Source organism: Onychostoma macrolepis, chromosome 07 (genome assembly GCF_012432095.1).
Source record: "Onychostoma macrolepis isolate SWU-2019 chromosome 07, ASM1243209v1, whole genome shotgun sequence".
In the NCBI taxonomy this organism is placed as follows: Eukaryota; Metazoa; Chordata; class Actinopteri; order Cypriniformes; family Cyprinidae; genus Onychostoma; species Onychostoma macrolepis.
In genome coordinates this window covers 6,584,871-6,608,787 of record NC_081161.1, presented here as the reverse complement: position 1 = coordinate 6,608,787, position 23,917 = coordinate 6,584,871, and the positions used below count along the sequence as shown (strand labels likewise).

Below are 23,917 nucleotides of genomic sequence, written 5' to 3'. Positions count from 1 at the left end.
AACAACATTGCAACATTGCAAGTTAACAACATTGCAAATACACAGTAAAACAGTCAATTTTAATAATTTTGGTACAGAAGGGCCAAAAAATAAAATAAAACAGAACAGGAAACTACGTGGAAGAGAGATTTAGCATTAGCCCACAGATTTACTCTTCCTCCTGTAGAAACACTGGGTCTCTCTTACACATTTGGCACAGTTTCTATCACAATCTAACTGTGGAATTCTGATGCACTGCACTGTACTGAATCATGATATATTTATTGCATATGTATCAGTAGTTAGTGATATCCAGCTCTAGTTTTCACCAGTTACAGAAGAAGGATACAGCACATGTTCTTAGCGTGTAAATGGCACAGTGTTGGTGAGCTCTCAAGGATAGCATGAGCAGCAGGGTGAAGATTCCCACTGCTCTGATAAAAGAGCTCACTTTCTCCAGCAAATGCCCACATTTCTGAGACGTGCGGTCAACATTAATTGGCCTTTTCTGCAAAGGTGGACTTTAATTACTTTGTTCCTGGATTAAAGGCCTCAGACTGTTCAGACAAGAGCTGGGTTATAACCTTTACTGCTCTCTCTCTTTCTGTTTTTCTTTCTCTCACACTTTCTCCACATAGTCAGGTCAATGTATATGGGTAAAATGGGTCCAAAAAAATTTGTTAGCCTCAAAGGAATCCCTAAATGTGATCTATCACCTTAAAGGTCACAGAAAGACACACAGTTGATTAAGCCTTGAGATATAAATGTGCACTACCGTTTTTATCCGGTATTCATATCTCAATTTTTTTTTACCAATAAAAATTGGAAGATGTATATATCTATCTTTGTGTGTGTGTGTGTACATATATATATATATGAATATATAAAAAAATACATAAACATGTGAGTCTATCGTTCTATCAATCAGTTTCCGAGTGACTTGAGGTGAATAAATGATGCCAATTTACACTTTTAGGTGAACTATTCCTAGAATTCAATTACACTCAGTCTCTGGACAAAAACTACCTCCAATTCTTATTTCCCAAGTTCCAAAAGAAGAAGAAAAAAGGAATTTATCAGAAAAACATTTTTTCAGCCTGTTTCACAATCATTAACACCCACACCATCAGTTTAAACAGAAATGAGAACAAATGGAAGGTCTGTCTGATAAATAGCCTCGTTCCCTCTGAAATGCATAAAAAGTGTGTCTGTTTATGTTTGTGTGTGTTTGTGTGCACGTGTTTGTGACAAATGAGGACATAAATTTGCGTAATGACAAGGGTATGACATAGGTATTACAAGGAGAAGGTGACTTTTCAGGACATTACCCCATGTCCCACTTTTCAAAATGCTTATAAATCACACAGAATGGAGTATATTTAGGTGTAGATAGGTAGGTTTAGGTGTAGTAGGGCAATAGCACATACAGTCTGTACAGTATAAAAACCATTACGCCTATGGGATGTCAATTCACAAAAACAAACGTGTGTGTGTGTGTGTGCGCGCCCTCGTCCTTCAGATCGGCATTGCACTTCTCAACCTGTGCGGTCAGTACTGAGTGATAGACTAATCGATGTGTGGCCTAATCAGCCAGCTTAACTCTAATACCCAGGACAGGTTCACATTATTATCATATCAGACTCCACATGTTTGGAGGTGACATGGAAAAGGCAAAAAGATTAAAGTCAATTTTACAGAAGGGCCTCCACATCTTGTGTTATTCTGCCCAGTGCAGTATGACTTTTATCTGATGCCCAGCCAAAAAAGGGTGCTGAAAAACACATGCGGCATACCATAATGAACTCGCACTCTCGTTTGCAGTCGGTGCCATGCTGTGTGGAGTAATTCAGAAGCTGGAAGGCAGATGGCCCCAGCTGAGCGTGAAGCTTTTATGTGTTCAGACCCCAAAACCACCTCCACCACCACAGTCTAGCCCGTCCTACCCTTACTGAGCCCCTATCAAAGTTGTGTAACTCAGGCCAACACTTTTGGAGGACGGGTGGGGGTGAGGGGCACTCACGAATCATCTATAAACACCTTTACACAAACTGTTTACGGGCAGTAAATGATGCATTAAACAGAAAACAGGATGGCTGGTGGGTTTAAAGGGGCTGGGTTGGGTTAGGTAGTGAATGTTGGCTTCACACAACCATCAGTCTCTCAAACGAGGTTGCTGCCCACATATTTAACCAGAACCATTGGTTTTAAAAATACCAGAACCAAAAAAACATTCAATTAAAAGTTCTTGCATATGCATTCTTCCGTCAATGCAAACAGAACATCATAGTGAAATATTCTGGCAGAGTTTCCTGCACTGTTTATTCAGTGGCGTTACAGCATCACTAATGAATTTGCAACGCAAAACAGAGAGTGAGACCAGTGAAGTTGGGTTATAGAATGAATGACTTTAATGAGTCGGTTCTTTTCAGTAAATCAAAAACATACAGCACAACCAGTGTTTTTCGACTCCCAAATGAATGAATCTACTCAGTCTGTTCCTTTTAATTAATCAAACACATACAGTGCAACCAGTGTAGGTTGACTCCTGAATGAATGACTCCATTAAGTCAGTTCTATTGAGTCAGTTCTTTTTAGTGAATCAAACACATACAACTGACTGTGAGACTGTGTAATCAGTGTAGTTATTGACTAGTGGTTCATCGCATAAAGCTTGAGATACACATTTTGTTATTAGTGTTTTAAAAAAAAAAAAAATTAGTGCTGTCAAACGATTAATCGTGATTAATCGCATCCAAAATAAGTTTTTGTTTACATTTTTATATATATATATATATATATATATATATATATATATATACTGTGTATATTTATTATGTATATATAAATACACACGCATAAAGTATATATATTGAAAATATTTACGTTTATCCATTTATGTATTCATATTCTTTAATTTCTTTATATTTTAAATTACATATAAATATATTTAATATATAAACATATTTTTCTTAAATATATACATACATGTGTTTGTATTTATATATATACACATAATAAATATACAAAGTATACACACATATATTATGTAAACAAAAACTTTTAATGTGGATGCGATTAATCGCGATTAATCATTTGACAGAACTAAAATAAATGAATAAAATATAGTATAGTTATTATGTAGTATAATGCCAAATACTGAATTTATCTAGTAATTCTAAAAAGACTGTGAAAAGTCATTAAAAATGTAAACATATATAAATGTATAGACTATTTAAATCATCTAACTGTTTTCCAATGGCATATCTTATGTATTTTATTACAAATATTTATTCCTGAAGTTTTACAAATATTTATTCCTTAAATGCCCTAAAAGAATACTTTATGGAACCCTTAATTAACAGTAATTGTTAAAAGGAACTGCAACCAGAATCATTTAATCCGTCATCATTCCAATCCCATGTGACCACATCTTGAGCTATCAAGCAAACAGACACAGAGAGGCAACGTTGACTCGGTAAGTACAACTGCACTTCGAAATGCTAAAGACAACCTGGCACCAATTAAACTCTGGCCCTAAAAAGGCTGTGTGATGTTCAACCCTACAGGCAAATAGGGTGAGCTAGACATCAACCAAGCTCTTATCACAGTAGCAGCTCTGCACTGCAAAGTACCAAATATTCACAAATATGCACAGCACTGTATTAAAGAGCTGATTTGGTTTTGTAATTAGTGTTGTCTGTATCAGGTCAAACGTATTCAAATCACGTGAAGATTAAATCACTGCAGGGTCTTCGGAGTCAGTGTTTTTGGAAAGGGAGGGGCGGGAAAGGGACGGGAGGGAGAGAAAACTTGGGCTAATAGAGAGAGAGACAGAGAAAAGCAGTCACTCTCAAGAGAACTCTGGTCCTATTGGAACAATCCAGAACAAAAACAGTCATTTAACTTTTCTGTCAAGTGTCATAGTTATAATTCACTGTTTCACGATTACTGTCAACTCACTTTACAGAGCAGAGCTTGTGCTAATGGAAAATTGAAGTGAATAGACTCTCCAAACACAATGTTTTGATATCTCAATTATCTTTCTCATTATATTGCATGAGCAAAGCCCAAGGTCTACATACAAAGAGAGTGAAATCAGCTGGCAGCGTGAAACTATGTAGAGTATATCATTAAAAATATACTCACAATTACCTTTAAAAATCAAACACATGACATATTGAGTTCTTACAAATAAATGAACAAAGCTATTTTTCTGGATGCAAGATGTACAGAACAATTGAGATTCAAGTTAACAGTGGCCGGGAAAATGTAAGAGAAATCATTTTGAGTAAGACTGAGGTCATCCGTTCTTGGCCTTGAAAATAAATCAATCCCAAAATTGATTAAATGTTGCATATGGAGACTCTTTGAGCCAGGCTAATCAGAAACTCAGCACCACTAGGACGCGTGAACGCTTGTTGAAACCACTACGTGTGGAGCTGCTGGGATATGCGAAGCCATCTCGTCTTGATCTTCCACTGGAATTTGGAAATAGAATCTGGCCACCGCACTGTCGACACTTCCTGCTGCTTGTTGCGTGTCAATCAATGGTGGGTGCGAGGGCGGCTTTTAGAGGGTCCCGAGGGTGACTGCTTAGAGCACGCTCGGTTTAACACGCCAACAGCCGGGTGGGAGTAAACAGAGAGGGATATAAACTGGGGTATTGACTTCATGATCAATTCTATTGATCAGCGAGCTCCCTCTCCTTCAGCAGGCACGCTGAGCCCTCACAAAGTCTCCGTCTCGCCCTCTGCTGACTCCAAAGCATATGCAGACTGGAAACCTGCCCAGATCTGCAGCCCAAACACCTTCCTCTAGGAGGAGACAGAGAGGAGACTCACCCACCATCTACCAGGCAGTCAACTACCAGAAGCGAGATTCATCTGGCCTACGTGAAACCCACAAATGGCATTCTAAAAAGTCACTGAGCACAATATAATGACCAAATATTTTGAATTGGATTGGACCGAATGTAAAAGTCACTGAAAATCCAAATGATCATCTGAATACTGGGGGTAAAGTGTAAAGTGTCCCCCTCAATGTCTATGTTGATTATTGCCTTGAACATATAAAAGCCAATGTGCAAGATTATATCACATATCGTTCCCTGGGGACTGTCTATCCTCTCTAATAAAAGTGCAAAAAGGTCAAAAATGCACTCTAACCACAATATATTCTTGGTCACTGATAGCATTCGGTGAAAAACGGATGGCTTGAAAAGAAAGAGAGCTTAACTGAAGCCTTTCCTGCCAGCTCCAAGTGCATGCAGCAAGTAGAAATCATCTTCAGCTCTGTGACAGCCACTGCCACTGATCCAATGGGACAAGCCAGGAGGGGCGGTTTGGGTCATCGTTCTCTGTCAAATAAGATTCACATATCCACAACGCGGGCTGGCACACCAAATGACCTCCCTGTTTACGAGACTGCTGGTGATAACAAACATCATCTCATTAGTCACTTACCACCCCTGATCTGCCATGGCACCTCCACTTACAAATGGCAGCTAAGCGCTAAATTTACCCTCATTACGCTCACGCTCCAATCACAAAGGGGCTGCTGTCTTTTGGGCTTAAGAATACTATTTGGCATGGACGGACATGTCAGTATTATTGGCGGTCTGTCGGGCTTCAGGTGGAAATAGAGATAAATGCACGATCCATGCACATCCAGCATGCATCTCCACCAGCAAGATTCGGAGCCCAAAAGGATGTGACAGGCCTGTCTCATTTTCAGGCACCACCAAGGGCTGGGGTTCATGCAAAGCAGAGCCCACCAGCGGAGATCCCTCCGAGATGTAGTTTACCTCAGTAAGGTGAAGAATAGCTCTGGGTTACACGCTCGGATGCAGCTGAAACCTCAGGTACCTTTGAAAGCGAGAGAGTCCCACCCGTTATCTCATGACGGCACAGGATCTTCTCGTAATCCTGCCTCCCAGTTGCGAGGAAATTTCGCAAAACAAATCTGCGAGGCTGATAATGCGAACCTAATCAGGAGGAAAAAATATAATCCGCCGGTACCCTTAACTAGTATTTCATATCCTCGTCATCTCTTTTTCGGCTTCCTTTTCCTCTTTGCCACTTCCACTGGTGCTAATTCGTATTGGATTTTCATTCGTTCACCTTCCTGCAAGCATCAATTTCAGATGGCATGAAAAAGTAATATTCCAGCAATAAAGCTTGATTTACACCCTTTGCCTGGCTCCCCCTCTTGCTTTTTATATTTGATCATTTAGTGGGGATCGTATAACTGTATATCAGACGCAAATGAAATCAGGTCCCGTGCACATTAAGGCCATGTAGAGTTGCAGCTAACATCCCCTGCGATCCAGCCGCCCGGCTCCCCGGCAAGCCAAGGGCAGAGTCCCATTCATTTTCAGGCCCATTTCCTCCTATGATTAGGCGATCAATCAATCCGAGCCTTCAATCTCATCAGGCAGACGGGATTATCTGCCCATCTCCCCCTCCGTTACTCGCTCTCTCCCTCTCTTGCGCTCGCTCTCACAGAGCGGCACATTAACATCAGATCAAGTATCAGCAAGCGCATGCGGTCTGTAACGTCAAACAGACCACAGACAGACATCTCTTCATCTTTCCCGGCTCCTAATACCCCCACAGCTCCCATAGTGCACTGCATGCAAGCACGGACGGCGAGACGTTTGCGGAGACTGACAAAGAGGCACGTCTTTAAAGCGCTTGTCAAGGTATTAAGCCATAGGCCTACTTCAGGGAGCATCCTTTCAAAGTAGATGAATTGCTTCTTAGACCATCACAACACCACTTGTAAGTCTCAAAGACAAAGCCCGACCTGTCTCGGTAAATTGTGGCTATAGGCTCATTTGTCCATGCGGGTTCCTACACGTCTACTAAATCATCCGACCTGTCCTTTGACGTATCAGAGATTCCATACACTTGCCCGCCACTGTCTTCCCACAATACGCCAGGGAGGACAAACACCATTTATCGGACAAGTCTATATAAAGCTTTCTCAGTGTCAGAGAGGGTAAGAGAATATGCCCTATAAAAGCCCAGCCACTCAGACCCTGTTTTTACAATGATCCGCACTCACTCTTGTTTACACAAGCGTAATGGCGAGTAAACTGCTACTTGTAAACAGTAGAATGCAATTTAATGCGACTGGCTGGGTCATGGTGGTTTCTATTCACTATAAGACTGAGAGGCTGAGTTCGGAGAAAATGTGCATTTATTTTGTCCACTCTGAACTTGAGACATACAGAGAAAATAGATCGCAAATTTTCTGCTTAATGCCAGAGGCCTGAGTGTACAGGGAGATTACAGACTATGTGTCAAAACAACTTTTCACAAATACTGTAAACACCAAAAAACTTGGTAAAAACAGTGGCCCTCAAAACATAAAACTTAAGCCACAAATAAAAAGGTATAAATGTCAATGTGTTTGATTCAGAATATCTGGATCAACTGGCATCTGCAAACAAATGACGAGAGTTCTGAGGTTTACACAGATGTCCTAGCAGTGTTGTTCATCACTTTTACTATGAGCATGGGCCACTAATGCCTGACAACCACAAAGTAGCGAAATTTAAACAGTATCTTTTGTTTTTCATAGTTAAAAATAATAAAATTTTAGAAAAATGTCTTGTACGATAGCTGCATACATACAAACGTGGTCAGAATTGTTGGTACCTTTGGTAAATATGATCAAACAAGGCTGTGGAAATAAATCTGCATTTTTAATCCTTTTGATCTATTACTTAAAAAATTCAAAAAAATCTAACCTTTCATTGGAGAATAAGAATTTAAAATGGGGGGAAATATCATTATGAAATAAATGTTTTTCTCTAATACACATTGGACACAATTAACGGTACCCTTTTATTCAATACTTTTTGAAACCTCCATTTGCCAAAATAGTATAGGGGTTTTCTCCTATAATGCCAGATGAGGTTAGAGAACACCTGACAAGAGATCAGAGACCATTCCTTCATCCAGAATCACTCCAGATCCTTCAGATTCCCAGCTCCATGACAGAGCTTCTCCTCTTCAGTTCATCCCACTCATTTTCTACAGGGTTCAGGTCAGGAAACTGAAATGGCCATAGCAGAAGCTTGGTTTTGTGCCTATTGACCCATTTTTATGTTGTTTTTAAGGTTTGTCTTTGGATTATTGTCCGGTTGGAAGATCCAAACATGGCCCATTATAAGATTTCTAACAGAGTCAGTCACTTTTTGATTTTTATCTGTTGGTATTTGATAGAATCAGTGATGCCATGTGTCTAAACAAGATGTCCAGGACCTCCAGCAGAAATATAGGCCCACAACATCAAAAATACAGCAGTATATTTCATTGTACACATGGGGTACTTTTTATCCCTGTGTTCACCAAACCCATCTTGAGTGTTTGCTGCTAAAAAGCTAATGTTTTAGTTTCATCTGACCATAGAAGCCAGTCCCATTTGAAGTTCCAGTTGTGTCTGACAAATGAATATGCTGGAGATTGTTTTTTGGTGAAAGCATTTTCCTTTCTTGATTTTTTTTCTTGAAGCCCTCCCAAATAACATGTGGTGATGTAGGTGTTGTTTGATAATTTTTTTTATGGTTTTCTGATCCTGAAACTCAACCTTTTTCTGCAATTCTCCAGCTGTGATCCTTGAAGAGTCTTTGGCCACTCAAACTCTCCTCCTCACCGTGCATTAGGACGATACAAACACATGTCCTCTTCCAGGCAGATTTGTAACATTTTCTGTTGATTGGATCTTCTTAATTATTGCCCTGATGGTGGAAATAGGAATTTTCACTGCTCTAGCTCTTTTCTTAAAGCCACTTTCTAATTTGTGAAGCTCAATTATCTTTTGCTGCACATCAGAAATATATTCTTTGGTTTTTCTCATTGTGATGGGTGATTAATTTGGAATTTGGCCTTTCTTTTCCCTCCTATTTATATTTCTGTGAAACAGGAAGCCATGGCTGGATAATTTCATGTTCATAATCACGCTGGTGTGCTCAAAATTCTGAATATGAATGGGAATATATTTCACATATATTTTACTCAAGAATTTCTAGGGTACCAGGAATTGTGTCCAACATGTATTTGAGGGGAAAAAAACATTTATTTCATAATGATATTTCCCCCCATTTTAAATTCTTATTCTCCAATGAAAGCTTAGATTTTTGTGATTTTTTTAAAATAAAAGATCAAAAGGATTAACAATGCACATTTATTTTCACAGCCTTCTTTGATCATATTTACCAAGGGTACCAACAATTCTGACCATGTGTGTATGAAGGATAAAGTGTGCACTAGCATTTTTTAGGTCTACTCATGAAGCACTCATGAAGTTCTATTTACAGTTTTTTTGTTTGTTTGTTTGTTTTTTGCAGCAATTAAGAATTGTAATACATTTTTGATTCAGTCAAGCTTGCACTTTAGATGGTACAACACCTAACAGATCCCGTGAGACTACAAACTCTGTCAAAACAACATTTCACACTTATTGTAAACTGAAAACACCTCAGGTTATGTATGTAACCCTGGTTCCTCGAGGGAACGAGACGCTGCGTCTCGAGGCCATACTTCCGGCATCCCTGCCAGCGCTTGCTTCATTCCTAGAAGCTGAAGCCGGTTTCACCACACGTGCTTTTATGCCAGCTGGTCATTACGTCACCCCGTCTGTGACGTCTCGCTCATCCATTGGATAGATTGCACACGATATTCAGAGCCGCTCACGCTGGAGGCCTTCCCCTAGCATTTTTGGACGCAGCGTCTCGTTCCCTCGAGGAACCAGGGTTACATACGTAACCTGAGGCGTTCCTCTTCAGGAACTCGAGCTGTGTCCGAAAACGCTAGGGGAACGAGATACCCACACCGCCAGGCTTCCAAGTCCCTGCCCAGTGTGAATCCCTGCGGAGCACATCTAGGGCAAGCCTGGAGTGGCCCGTACTGTATGTCAAGGCCATAAAATCTGACAAAGGTCAGGGGGGTAGACCATCCCGCAGCGTTGCAGATTTCCTGTATTTGGACACCTGCAAGAAAGGCCTTGTAATCCGCCATACTTCGAGTCGAATGAGCTCTGACTCCCATCGGCGAGGGCCATAGCATACTAGCAATTGGTCCACCCTTCTCCACATGGCAGCTCTGTGGACGTATGCGTCCAGTACAGTTATGCTTTTGCTGGTTAGGCTCCCGAAAGGGAGGAGGACAGAAGGCCTGCAGTACGACTGGCTGTGGTGCCGAGGAGGGGACCTTCGGAACATACCCTGTTCTAAGGTATAGAAAGGCTTTGGCCATGGCGCTCAGAAATCTCCTCAATAGGCACGAAGGGAGGCCTACAGAGAGCTTTGAGCACCACAGCCAGGTCCCAAGGAGGAATACGAGAACGTACTGGGGGCCTTAGCCACAGCGCACCACAGAGAAAACGTGTAACCAGGGGGTGTCTGCCCACTGACTGTCCACCAAGATAGGCGTGGTAGGCCGATATCGCCGCCACATAAACCTTCAAGGTGGAGTGGGTCAACCCTGCGAAGAGTCGGGCCTGCAGGAACTCCAGAACTGTACCAATCCGGCAGTTGACTGGGTCGAGCTGGCGGTCTCCGCACCATGAAGTGAAAAGTTTCCACTTCAAGGCGTACAGTTTCCTCGTTGAGGGAGCTCTGGATTGGAGGATGGTCTCAACAACCTCGGTTGAGAGACCGGAAGCTATGAGCTGTGCCCCCTCAGGGGCCACACCCACAACCTCCATAGCTCCGGGCGGGGGTGAAAGATGGTGCCCCCTGCCTGTGAGAGGAGATCCCTCCTGACGGGAATCTCCCATCGGGAGCCGTCGAGGAGAGAAATCAGGTCCGAGAACCGTGCTCGGCCCGGCCAGAACGGCGCTACCAGTAGTAGACTGACCTCGTCCTGAGCCTGGCCAAACACTCTCCAGATGTGAAGTATCCATTCCCCGGGCCTCGGCCCCTGTCTTGACAGGATGTCTGATCCCATATTGAGGTGCCCAGGAATATAAACCGCCCTCAGCGAGTGGAACTTCCTTTGGGCCCACACAAGGATCTGGTGCGCCAGCCTGTACAGGGGGCGCGAACACAGACCTGTGGTTGATATAAGAGACCTGTGTTGTCGGTGCGCACCAACACATGGTGATCTCTCAGGTCCAGGAGAAAGTGTTTCAGAGCTCGAAACACGGCCAGCATCTCCAGACAATTGATATGCCAAGTGAGATGGCGACCACTCCATAGACCGCGGGCAGGGTGGCCACTCATGACCGCACCCCAACATAACTAGCGTTACGTGGCGACAAGGAGCTCCCAGCACCGGGCCCTGAGGCAAGAACCAGGGTTGTCTCCAAATGTCTAAGGCACGTAGGCACGCCACGTGACCTTGATCATCGAAGCGGGTTTCCTCTCAGGGAAAACCCCCTGATCTTGAGCCACCACTGTAGGGGTCTCATGTGCAGCAGGCCAAGATGTATCATGTTGGACGCAGTTGCCATCAGACCCAGCAGTCTCTGAAACTACTTTACAGTGAATGACCGGCTTTCTCTCACTCTCGCAACTGCAGTAAGGATCGACTCGATCCGAGCACGTGACATACATGCCTGCATCGTGGTCGAATCCCACACCACGCCCAGATAAGTGGTTCTCGGAGTCGGAGAAAGCACACTTTTCTTGGCGTTCAGTCTTAGCCCCAGCACTTCCATATGAGCGAGAACGACATCTCGATGTCGAACCGCCATCTGCTCTGATTGAGCTAAAATCAACCAATCGTCGATGTAATTGAGTATGCGGATGCCTTGCAGCCGCAACGGAGATAACGCAGCATCCACACACTTCGTGAAGGTGCGGGGTGAGAGTGCTAGGCCAAAGGGAAGAACCCGATACTGGTAAGCTTCACCCCCGAAAGCAAACCTCAGGAACTTCTTGTGAGTGGGAAGGATGGAGTGTAAGCATCCTGAACTTCAGTCATGACTGAGCAGTTCAATTGACACAGATCTAAAATGGGACACAACCCTCCATCCTTCTTTGGAACTATGAAGTACCGGCTGTAGAACCCGGACTCTCTTTCGTGAGGAGGGACCACCTCGATGGCCTCCTTCCTCAAGAGAGTATCTACTTCTCGTTCCATTACCAGAGACTGCTCGGGGCCCACCAGAGTGGGATTCACCCTGTTGAATTGAGGCGGAGGAGAACCGAACTGGATTCTGTAGCCTCTCTCTACAGTATGCAGGACCCACCGAGACACATTTGGCGCTGCTTGTTTATGGGCCTCCTGGTACCTTCCGAACAGGCCAGAAGACGCAAGCGGGGCGTCCAGGAGGAAGACCCTGTCCTTCTCTCTGATGTCGGACAGGGTTAACCACAGATGCCTCTCCGCTCAAGTTCACAAAAGGTGTCTTAGCAGAGCAACCACAGATGTTGTCCATCACATTAACTATAAACATGTTGCACTACATGACATTGCATAAGCTTAAACAATATTTTTTTTTGTTTCAATCAAGCTTTCAATATAGATGGTGCAACACCCAGCATATACTGCAAGCAGGCAATACATAAATAAATAAATAAATTTTTTGAACATAATTTTTTCTTTTGCCCATTATGCATCCTTATTCAGGCTTGAAAACAGCCCCATTATTAGTAATTGCACTGAAAACGGTCACTACACAGTAGATGTGTTTGACAAGCAAATTTTAAGCATGGGAAAAAATTGACATCATTTTCCTTTTTGGGTGAACATTTAGGCAACTAACCGACTAGTTGATGTTGAAATACACAGTTTTGCAGCTTCATTTGATTAAAATGAGATGGGATCATCAGAATATTTTAATGCAAATACTTTTAATTGAAATTTATAATTGCAATTAAAAAATCTAGATACTCAACAATTAGGATGTCAAAACAGTGCACCTCTTTCATAGAGGTGAATTTCTTGGACACTTCCAAAAATACAGCTAAAATCTGCATTCTTAAAATAAAGTCTTGCTTAAACCTCCAGTGCTCCTTAAAGCATGAAGATGACATTTATTATTTCGTGAAGCTGGAAGACACTGTGGGGCCCTTTACTCTCTGAAATTTTCATCATCTTTCATCAAAGCTAGGTGCGCATTATCGTCTCCCACAATCCTTAGCAGCAGCCCTGAACCTGTGACATGACACCACCCGCTTTCATCAGTCATCAGCGGCCAGATTCGTCTAAAAAAACAGCTCCTCTTTAAATGCTGAGGAGGAACCCAATGAATTAGTAATACATTTACACGAGCTGAGAGCAAGTGCAGGTAAAGAAATTACTCTCTTCATGTCGTGGCAAATACTCTTTCCTCTCTGACTGTTATGCGCCAGTGAAAAAGGGCATCTGAAAAATATTCAGCGCGAGGCCACTTAATGGAAAGGTGAGATATAAAAAACATAACCCAAAAAGCTTTTTGATGTAAAGAAACTAATTCTTTTAAAGGTGCTGATCAAACTGTCAGGCTTTCATTATGGTACAATACCTTTTAGCAGCCATGCACTGTGGTAATAAAGTTTCAAAGTACCTCAAAATATCAGATTTGCTGCCGTTCATATCGGACATGATATGTCTTCACTCTTCAGTCTTCACACATGAACAGCAGAATGACTTTTAAAGATGCATTTGCTGTACATTGTGGCCTTAATCCTGATTTAACTAGCAATGTGAAGTTTTGTGTTTTGCATGACTCTATCTACCCTATCTAACCGAGTTAAAAACAGCAATTTCAAAGGGCCTATTTTCGCAATTCTTGCCATAACAGTTGCAGTACATCAAATATGCTGGGAGCAGATAGTCTCCTTCAAAAGTACATGCATTACCATTCCTCTGGTCTGGATTATCCATTGTGTCCTTAATGGGGCTGGTCATCTGCGCAAAGACAAATTCAACATGAAGGTCAGAAGTACAAACTAAAAATTCCCTCGAGCAGCAGTAAAGAAAAGAAACTGAACCACAGCCTCAGATGACAGCTAAAGTCCCTCAGATCTCCAATAGGCCCCCTCATTGTCCTAAAAGCCAGCCGCCCCCGCAATAAACGGTTTTAATAACATATCACAATCCCCAAGCGTACTTTGCCTTTGTTTTCCACATGTAACCAGTTCTAATTAGGCAATGTGCTGCAAAACTTACCGAGGTCTGGCTGCCTGAGATCACAATAGCTAGTTGTATCTTCTACCACAGCTGTAATTAATGAGAAAACCAGGCAACTTCTTCATGAAAAAGGGATGGATTGGAGAAAAAAGAACATTATGGAGAAAATATATGGCTTGAAGTCTGACAGTTAGACCTTGGAGTTCTCATCAACTGTGACAAAAGGTCTGATCTCTGTCTATGCTGATGCAACCTGGTTCGTATTAGTAAAGAAATGCACCAAAAACCAAAATCATTGTAGAGAAAACAAATGGCACGGAGAACATCTACAACAGAGCAACCATGACCGATCATCAAGATGCAGTGTAACCGTCATATCGCTGTGGAATCAGAAAGGATGTGCTTTATTTAAATGGGACGCCGAAGTAAAATAAAGCATGTGACATAAAATGGCCAGAGAGTGTCAGATTTAGCGGGGAAAAAGAAAAACTAATATAAGAATTTACAAAAAATAATGCTGGTTCCTTTTTTTTTTGTAAATTTTATCTAATTGCTGCAAGATTAGTCTTTAACGAGCCAAAAAGAGTGCATGTCACACCGTTCATCAATTTGCACTGGCTACCAATAGCTGCTCGCATAAAATTCAAGGCACTGATGTTTGCCTACAAAACCACCACTGGTTCTGCACCCTTTTACCTTTCCCTCTAGATGCTTGTGTTCTGCAATTTGTGAACAACGCATTGTACTCTACTCCATTCTAAGCGCTACCCCAAAAAGCCATAAAATCACTTTCAAAAGACTTTTACAGGGCTCGACATTAAGCCTTGACATGTGCTTGTCCTTCGGACAAGTATATAAGTCATTCACTTGTCCGAGTAAAAAAGTTACTTGACCAGAAAAAAAAAAGCTTTATTTTTTTTTTTTGGCGTAAATGTAATTCAATTGTCTCATCACTGCTCTATGAGGTCTTACTTTAATCAGCATATTTGTGATATTTGCCTTAAATTGATTTCTAGGACACTTTTCAACTTTATGAAGGGCAATATTTTCCTAACCTTACTAAATGTACGTGTCATCATTTACGTCAAATTCTTGAATTTTATCAATACATTCAGTTAGAATAATTAGACTCTGTATGGTTGTTACCATTCAAATGAAATCAGTATCAACAAGTTCCATCTTTCCACTGCAGAGGAAACACTGAAGCTGCATCGAAAGTGCCATTTAGATGTATTTACTCAGACTGTTTAATGAAGATAAGAGGTTCCATAAATGCATTTACACAGTAAAATTGCAAATGCATAAATAATGTTATAAGATTAATGTTTTACTTTGTTAACATATAAATATGAAATGTTGGAAAAATGCAATGATACTTTTAAATATGAAACCAAACCACCAGTATGTGGCGGCAAGTCACTGTCTTAAAGTGCCCCTATTATGCCATTTTTAAGGTTGCTAATATTGTTTTATCTGTCTCCTAAAACAGGTTTACATGCATCCAAGGTCAAAAAACACTTTAGTTTTCTAAAAAAAATCGATTTAATTTTACCTAATTTCTAAATGATTCGTAAACGACTCGTGCAAAGCAGTTCAAAGAATCAGTCTCTCTAAACCCCCCTTTCTGTGAGCCCTTACTGCTGTGATTGGTCAGATGGCGCAGTCCTTTGTGATTGGTCTACCGTGTACAGCGCGTGTCAGACACGAAACGCCCATTGCCATAACGGAATGACTGGAGACTTGTCAATACATAGGGAAAATGGTATCGATTGTACCTTACCAATTCGAGCCGGAATCTGATGATGAAACAGTTGAAGTGGCTGATCAACAAGAGCAGGAGCAGGACGTTTCTCAGTGGTAAGTGTCAAGTTTGTGGTAATTATGAGATGAGATAAAACAAATTTACTCTCACAGAGTAGGATACAGTGTCTTCTCCACATGATGTTAATCACACGGAAATTTTACTGTGTTTGTGGACAGGCAAGTTGATCGCGAGAACGGTGGGCGGACATTATGCAAATGTGTTACTTCGTGACGTACAGCTGTAATAGAATAAGATTCGAATTCCTGATGACTCGTTTAGGCCATTGCTAGCTGACTCTTTTTTTTTATAGACAATAACTTTATTTATCGTGCACTGTCGGCTTCACAACTTTGCAGATAGTTTATGTTCACATACAGCTACATGACACACTGCATGAAAGGTAATATTCGAAAAGGCATAATAGGGGCACTTTAATGAGTGAGTCACTGATTCAGCCAATTCATTCAAACAATTCATTCAATAAATAAAGCATGAATGGCTCACCGAATCATTGGCTCACCCGATTTGTTAAAAAATGCTGAATCATTCAGTAACGAAACAGTTGCTTGGAGATGCGCGACTGTTCTGCTGTGGCTTTACTTGGAACTATTTTTTTTTTTTCGCAAAAATGGTCAATAATGTGTCTAAAATGTAAGTCAGTTAATATTAACTACTTGTTTATTGAACTATTGTTGTATAAAATCAATGTCACTTTGCAATCATGCTGGTGCTTGGTCATGTGATGTTGCTTACCTATATATGTTATATAGAATATTTATCTTTTTTTTTCTACTGCAGTTGCTGTTGCGCTTATTAGTTTTGATTTTTCCGTGAGTCAGATAGGCTGCACGAGCCTCAACTGACGCAACCTTGATACTGTCAATACATTATCCGTTATCAGTCACAGTTTGCACTGAAAGTAATACAATCAGAATCCTTCTCACCAAAGTTTCGGTGCTGCCCTAGTTATTGGTTGTTATTGATGTTTTAATCAGGTTACCGACCGGACAAGTAAACTTTCACTTGCCCCTTCACAAAATCCACTTGTCCCGGACAAGCAGACAAGCAGCGGTAATGTCGAGCCTTGACTTTTAATGGCTAAAAACACATCTCTTCTATCTATACTTGACCCCAGTGTTTCCCATACGTTGATTTATTTGTGGCGGCCCACAATATCCACATCGACTGCCACAAATACCCACCGCCCCCTGCCATCAGCTCCCACGTCTCACACACACAAGCATGACTTTAGCACTATATTTAGCAACTTTCAGACCCTTTTAGCAGCTTTTTTCCATAAAAGGTACATACTGACAAACCTAGCGACTTTTTTGAAAAAACCTTAGCTTTCATTCATGTCGCCAGTACTGCCCCGCAAGTGCGAGGTCTGACCCCGGCGCAGTGTCTCCTCTCTCGGTGTCTGTTCTGTGCAGTGAACAGCAGAGAAGCACTGCATTCAGTTGGCTGTACCGCAGTAGACTCGTCAATAAATGAGTACAAAACAGCGTTTCCAAGCACCTGTCGCTTACTGACTGTTTGGAATTTTAAAGGGGTCATAATGATGCTTTTTTAAAGATCATTATTTTGTGTATTTGGTGTAACATAATATGTTGACATGCTTTAATGTTCAAAAAACACATTATTTTTCATTTTTATTATTGTAGGTCCTCTATGCCCCACCTCTCTCAAACGCTTTTCTACAAAGTCCCTCCTTCCGACAAGCGCAGTCTGCTCTGATTGGCCAACTGGCACAGTGCATTGTGATTGGCCGAACACCACAAGCACTCGTCGGAAATGCAACGCCCCTTTCCATAATCGCGAGCTTCAGCTTTCAAAATAAAAGTAAAGACATAGTTTTAATCTCAGCCGGAGAGGGGAACAGAGTCGCGTGACAGACACAGTGACGATGCTCGAGTGTATTTGCACACAAGCCGCGATTAAGACAGCTGACTCTACTGTGATGTGACCCTTTCTCTCTCTCTCTCTCTCTCTCTCACTCACTCACACACACACACACACGCGCGCGCGCGCGTGCACACACACACACACACAACGCGCAAAATTATGCATTTGAACTGGGTGTCTCACTCGTCCTTAAAAGTGAAGCTGCGGGCTCTTTGATCGCCCCCTGGTGGCTGGCTGCAGTACAGGTCATAAACCCCGCCCTCTCCATGTAAACGAATGGGACTTCAGTCAAAATATAAAAATAAATTACACTTCCAATGCAATTTTCCGAAATATGGTTTTGGTCATTTAAGGTAGTTGTTATCACGCTGATATATCTTCAATTGTTCGTTTTTGTGATACGTTTGATTTTAGCTAGTAATTTGATGCTATAAAAAAGGGCGTGTCGTTATGGTTGATTGGGTCTGCGGGAGTTTGATTCCGCAGCGCCACCTCACGACTCTACTGCGCAGACTCTGGCTCCAAATTACGTCATTTTCTCAAGATGGCAACGGCCATACTGAGATGTATTTGCTTCACTTTTCTATAGTGGAAGGAAGCGGAGATGCGCCGTCCATCATTTTTTACAGTCTATGATTTGAACAGTCAATAGCAAATACTTAAACTAATAACAAAATATACTTACAGTCGCTGATTCAGAAGCACCAGATTGTCATAACAAAGTCAGAATTACCTCCTCTCCTAGGTTCACGAAACGGTCATCCATAAAATGCGCTGTGATAACATCTGGGTTGTGCTGTTCTGTTGTAAGTAATCTTAATGATTCCCAAATGCATCTACTTCCGGAAGGCCAAATAAAATGCGTTTGCTTTCACGTAGAAGCACACAGCGTCTCCCTGACACAGCTGCATCAACACTACTGCGGTTACTGAAACCACGCCTTCTTTCTTTGCGTGAACATTTGGGCGGCATTATGCAAATATTTCCACATCGTGACATAGACATGTGGGGGCATGTTTGAATAAGCCGTTTTAGGGGGGCGTGGCAGAGTCTTAACTTTGATAAAGAATATCTCTTTGGTTTTGAGACTTAAGTCTTTGCAACTTCAGGGATCTTATCTATGCACAATCAGCTTGTAACACTCCAAAGAGAAAAGAAAACTTGAAATCGCATCATATAACCCCTTTAAACATGAACATGATTCGTCTGTTAATATGCTCATAGTTTGTTACTCAGACGCAGGTAGTCGCTTTTTAGTGTAAGATGTATGTTGATTTCATCAGTCGATGTCGCGGTTATAAATCAGGATTTAAGGAGTATAGTGAGAGTGATTCCTGGTTAACATGTAGTATTAATTGGTCGTGTTTAGTCACTATTTATACTTGTTTTATGTATGACAACAGAAAATATAATGTGAACAGCTTTACTGGGCATTCAGTTGCATTACAGTATGTGACAGTTCACAGAGTAGAACAGATCTGAAGTGCCAAAACTCGCCTGAATGCAAACTTGACGCAATGATGTCATAAATATGCAAATTAACATGTGACGTCACCTGCCGCCACAAGTCTCACAAAATCCTGTGGGAAACACTGTGACCCTCTAACACTAGCACTCTGTATTCAATTTCTATTCTATCTACTCGTTTTCTTTCTTTCTTTTTTTTTTTTTATAAAACACTTTTATGTTTTAACACTTGCACTCTTTACAATACTTGCTTTCTTTTTATTTAAAGAAAAATAGAGCCTCTAACACTAGTATTCTCTATTCTTTTTCTATTCTATCTACTTGCTTCCTTTTTATTTAAAAAATGACCCTAAAACTAACATTCAATTCTTTTTCTATTCTTTCGACTTTTCTTTCTTTATAAAAAGAGACCCTCTAACACTAACCTTCTCTATTATTTTTCTATTCTATCTACTTTTTAAAAAAATCTAAATCAAAATAAAAAAATAAAAACCTTGCTACATGTACTGCGTTATATAGGCTAACTGAGACTTATCACAGCACTTACATATTACTGCTCTTTTGTTGGTTTTGATTGCTTCTGTTGTCCTCATTTGTAAATTGCTTTGGATAAAAATTATTTAAATCTTAAATCTTAATATATAAATCTTAAATATGAATACACATTTTTTAAAAAGTCAATGAACATCCTTTATTTTACATTTACCACCCTATATGTTTATTCTGTAACATTTTACAATAAGGTTTTTTATGTCAAACTTTGTTCCTTTTAAATTATAAACATACAATTTTTTTATTATTATTATTCTTGATGGACATAATTAATAATGCTAACAAAGTTTTACATAAACAACCTTTTCGTAAAGTGTTATTTATTTCCTATTGCCATCATATCCATTTCTGGACTGGAAATTTAAGGCAAGCCAACCTGATAAAGAGGGAAATGCATTCTATATTCGATATCAATAACATTTATCTGCTTAATAAGTTAATGAGAAGATTGTAAACCTTACACCAACTGCATTAACAAACTCCAGCAATCTGATTAGCAGTAATTCAGTATTATGAAGAAGAAGAAGAAAAAAAATCTACAGCCTAATGGAAACATCCCGGCAGTCTCAGATATGTACAGTAATAAAATAACTCTTCATAAGCTATGCTTCATTTGCAGCTCTTGTTAAATGTGATAATTGCAATTACACCACACACTGAATAAACAAGCAATTAACACCGCTTCTTTAAAAGACTTTACAAAATATACTGATTATATCTAAAGGGAAAACATGTTTCAAGCTTTTTAAAGGTGTTTTAAATTATTCTAAATACACTCTGGCCTAAAAAAAAAAATGTTCGTCCAGTAAACACAAACACGGCTCTGGCAGGTCTTGCGTGTTAGAGAAACATCTTTCCTTATTTTGACAGGCTTTGATTATGATTATGAAGTCTGCTACATATTTCTAACAAAATCATTGTATTTTTCCATACAAAGTGCTTGCTTCTGTCTGAGTGGTTATGAGGCGGCATAAACAAATGCTTAACAAAGTTAATTCATCTACCTGTTGCACTGCAGTTACACAGACAGTGCCTCATTTCACCCGTGTCTCGTGATTTGATGACTGTTCACGCAGATTTCATCTTGTCCAAGCTGCAGACGTTTTTGACAACAGTCAATATAAAGACTGAAATCTCTGCACTGTTACTTTCTCATCATTTCTAAACGCCCGCTCCGCCGCCTCTCTCTCCCGCTTCACAAGTGTACACATCCTGCTCATAGATTGACAAACAGCGCAGAGAGCCAATGAACATTCAGAACTCGCCTGTCACCGATTTGGACGACCAATCGCAGTCAGAACTGCGGCCAGGTGGGCGGAACTCTGCCAAAGAAAGGTGCTGGTCTCCATGGGAACATGCCAAACACAAGGAGCACGCAGCAGATGAGAATGTCGTTTGAGGATCATCATCCCTTGAGTGTAGCGAGAGGCTAATGCGTCTTGGAAACCTGTAGCCGCACTTTATAAACATGAGCTTTTGTTCTGGTTTTATTACAGTCAGCAATATAACCCACAGTGTATTGTACATGGACATAATATGTTAATATGTAAAAAAAAAAAAAATTTAAATACAATATTCCTGTGATTCATATTTTGATTGCTGCCTGTAATTAACGTTAGCTGTTAGTAATAAAACAGTGCTGGGTATATTACTTACAAATGTAACCCTGAACCACAAAACCAGTCAATAAGGGTCAATTTTTCTAAATTGAGATTTATGCATCATCTGAAAGCTGAATAAATAAACTTTCCGTTAATGTATGGTTTGTTAGGACAATATTTGGCTGAGATACAACTATTTGAATATCTGGAATCTGAGGGTGCAAAAAAAAAAAAAAAAAGCCTTTAAAGTTGTCCAAATGAAGTTCTTAGCAATGCATATTACTAATCAAAAATAAGTTTTGATATATTTACAGTAGGAAATTTACAAAATAACTTTATGGAACATGATCTTTATACTTAATATCCTAATGATTTTTGGCATAAAAGAAAAATCAATCATTTTGACCCATACAGTGTATTTTTGGCTATTGCTACAAATATACCCCAGCGACTTAAGACTGGTTTTGTGGTCCAGGGTCACAAATTGTAGTTCGTCGCTGATAACAAATTACATGACGTAAATTATATTTTGTAACGTGATCTGTTGGATTACACATAATGCTTATTGATTGCTTATAAATTGCTTTTGTCCCAAAATTCTTTGCTATCAGCATCATTATGTGTATTAGGCCTACATTATGCCAGGGTTTCCCAAACTGGGGTTCATGAATGTCAGTTTAAAACAAACATGATTACAGTTAGCCTACTACCTAGCACTGGTATTCTAGTAATAAAAAATGAATGTTGTTATCAATAGTGAAAACAATTAGTTTGTCCTAATTAAACATTATAAAATCATAACTCAAATAGACCTATCTATGGACTATAAACTTATTTTGTTTTAAAAAACAAAAAAAATATGGAGTGTTTTAAGATTTTAAACTTAAAAATAATGACCAAGTACAAAACCGAAGCTGTAATATACCCATAAGCCCTTGCACTTGATTAATTTAATTATGTATGCTTGCTTAGTCAAAGCGTGGGGACTTATGGGTGCATTTAAAAAGCTGTCATTAAGAATTAATAGCGGCTTTAACTCTTTTTAGTATTATTGATGTTGTTTTGTTGTAAATAGTTGTTTTGCGTGATTACTTGTCCCTCTGGTGAACTTGGGCCCTGTTTTATGTTGGATTTTATGTTCACTTCTATGGTGAATTAAGTTCAGTGAATGAACTAGAGCCAGTTACCATTTCATTTCATGTTTTGTTATAGAATTTACATTCATAAACGTAAGTTGAAATTAATAAGAAGCGCTGATGTTTGTGTGTGTGTGTGTGTGTGTGTGTGTGTTTTAGAGCCTGTATGCTATATTTATTTTTTTATTTATTTATTTATTTTAGAATTTTTATTTTTGCCTTTTGTCTGGATGTATCTGAAGACCATAGCAATGTTTTTGCAACAGTAAAGTATTTGTTAGAGGTCCCCCAAGAAAGGTACACCGTGAATGTGATCTATAGCGCTAGCCTTTCTCTATTGTCAGTTATAGGTTAGAGCTGAAGGTGAAATGAAGTCATCAGTTTAATCAGAAGATTACGTGCAAACAAAAGCATTCCTTAGGCTCTGAGAGATTTATCTGGGCAATGAAAGTACACGGCCATCGAAGCCTGTGACTCATGAGCACACTAAGACTTGGCAATGTCTTTGTTACAAACTGAGATTATTAAAAAGATGTCCCGCAGCAACTCATTATACCATCAGCTTAGGCCATTTTTCTCCTAACCCTTTAATTAAATCCGAATCTTATGAAAAATAAAGCAAAATCAACAGCTATCTAACTGCTGGCTAGTCTGACATTGTGCCAGCAGGCAGGTGCCTTGTCCCTGCCATTCAACTGTCCCTGCAATGCTTACAGCTCATTCTCATGCCCATCGAAAATCTCGCAAGTTTGTCCATCTGTCCGTCCTCCAGTCCGCTCAGTTGTCTGTGTGTGTGGCTTATTTATTTCCCCTTCATAGACGGATCTTGGAATAAATGATTTAATGGAACAGTACATTACTTCAGACCGACTACACCCATCCTAAAGTCTTTCAGGGCTGTTTTATTGATTTAAAAATTCCTCAGCTTAGTGCTCGAATCTGTCCCATTAACTCTGAATGCTGGTTAGCCGCATACCAATAGTTAATGTTCTCTTTTACAATCAAGACAATGCAATTTTCTATGACATTGTGGTGACAGAATAGCTGCAAAAACACGTCCATTTCTTGAGTGCTTTCACTCTCTTTGTGTTATATCTAATTCCACATACATGAAAGGACATGAAAGTGATTGACTGTGGTGAATAGCTTAGACAGAGACCGAAAACACAATTATATTGTGTGTAAAACCGTGTCTGTCGTCGCTAATTATCGGCTTTGTGAATGTCACTGTTTAGAGAAACAGCTCATCCACTGAGAACTGAGAAGTTAAGCAGGATTTTGTCAGAGTGAATCTTTTTATTTTTATTTCACGTCCCGCAACAAAAGACAGTTCGTAAACACATTTTCTCAGCCCTCGATTCGTAGAACGTTGTGCAAAACCTGTCATTTGTCTCATTGAATGATTGC

At 40.2% G+C, this 23,917-nt stretch overlaps 1 protein-coding gene across 14 annotated transcripts in view; it reads right to left on the bottom strand.

The window, feature by feature from the left end:
- Positions 1–20,979, bottom strand: part of LOC131544022 (trichohyalin) — a 218,260-nt gene extending 197,281 nt beyond the window's left edge. For all 14 annotated transcript variants that reach the window (XR_009272019.1, XR_009272018.1, XR_009272024.1 and 11 more), the window contains exon 1: positions 20,778–20,979. The gene's annotated coding sequence lies outside the window, so the exon portion shown is untranslated. The remainder of the gene's footprint in view (positions 1–20,777) is intronic.
- Positions 20,980–23,917: the final 2,938 nt, after the last annotated feature.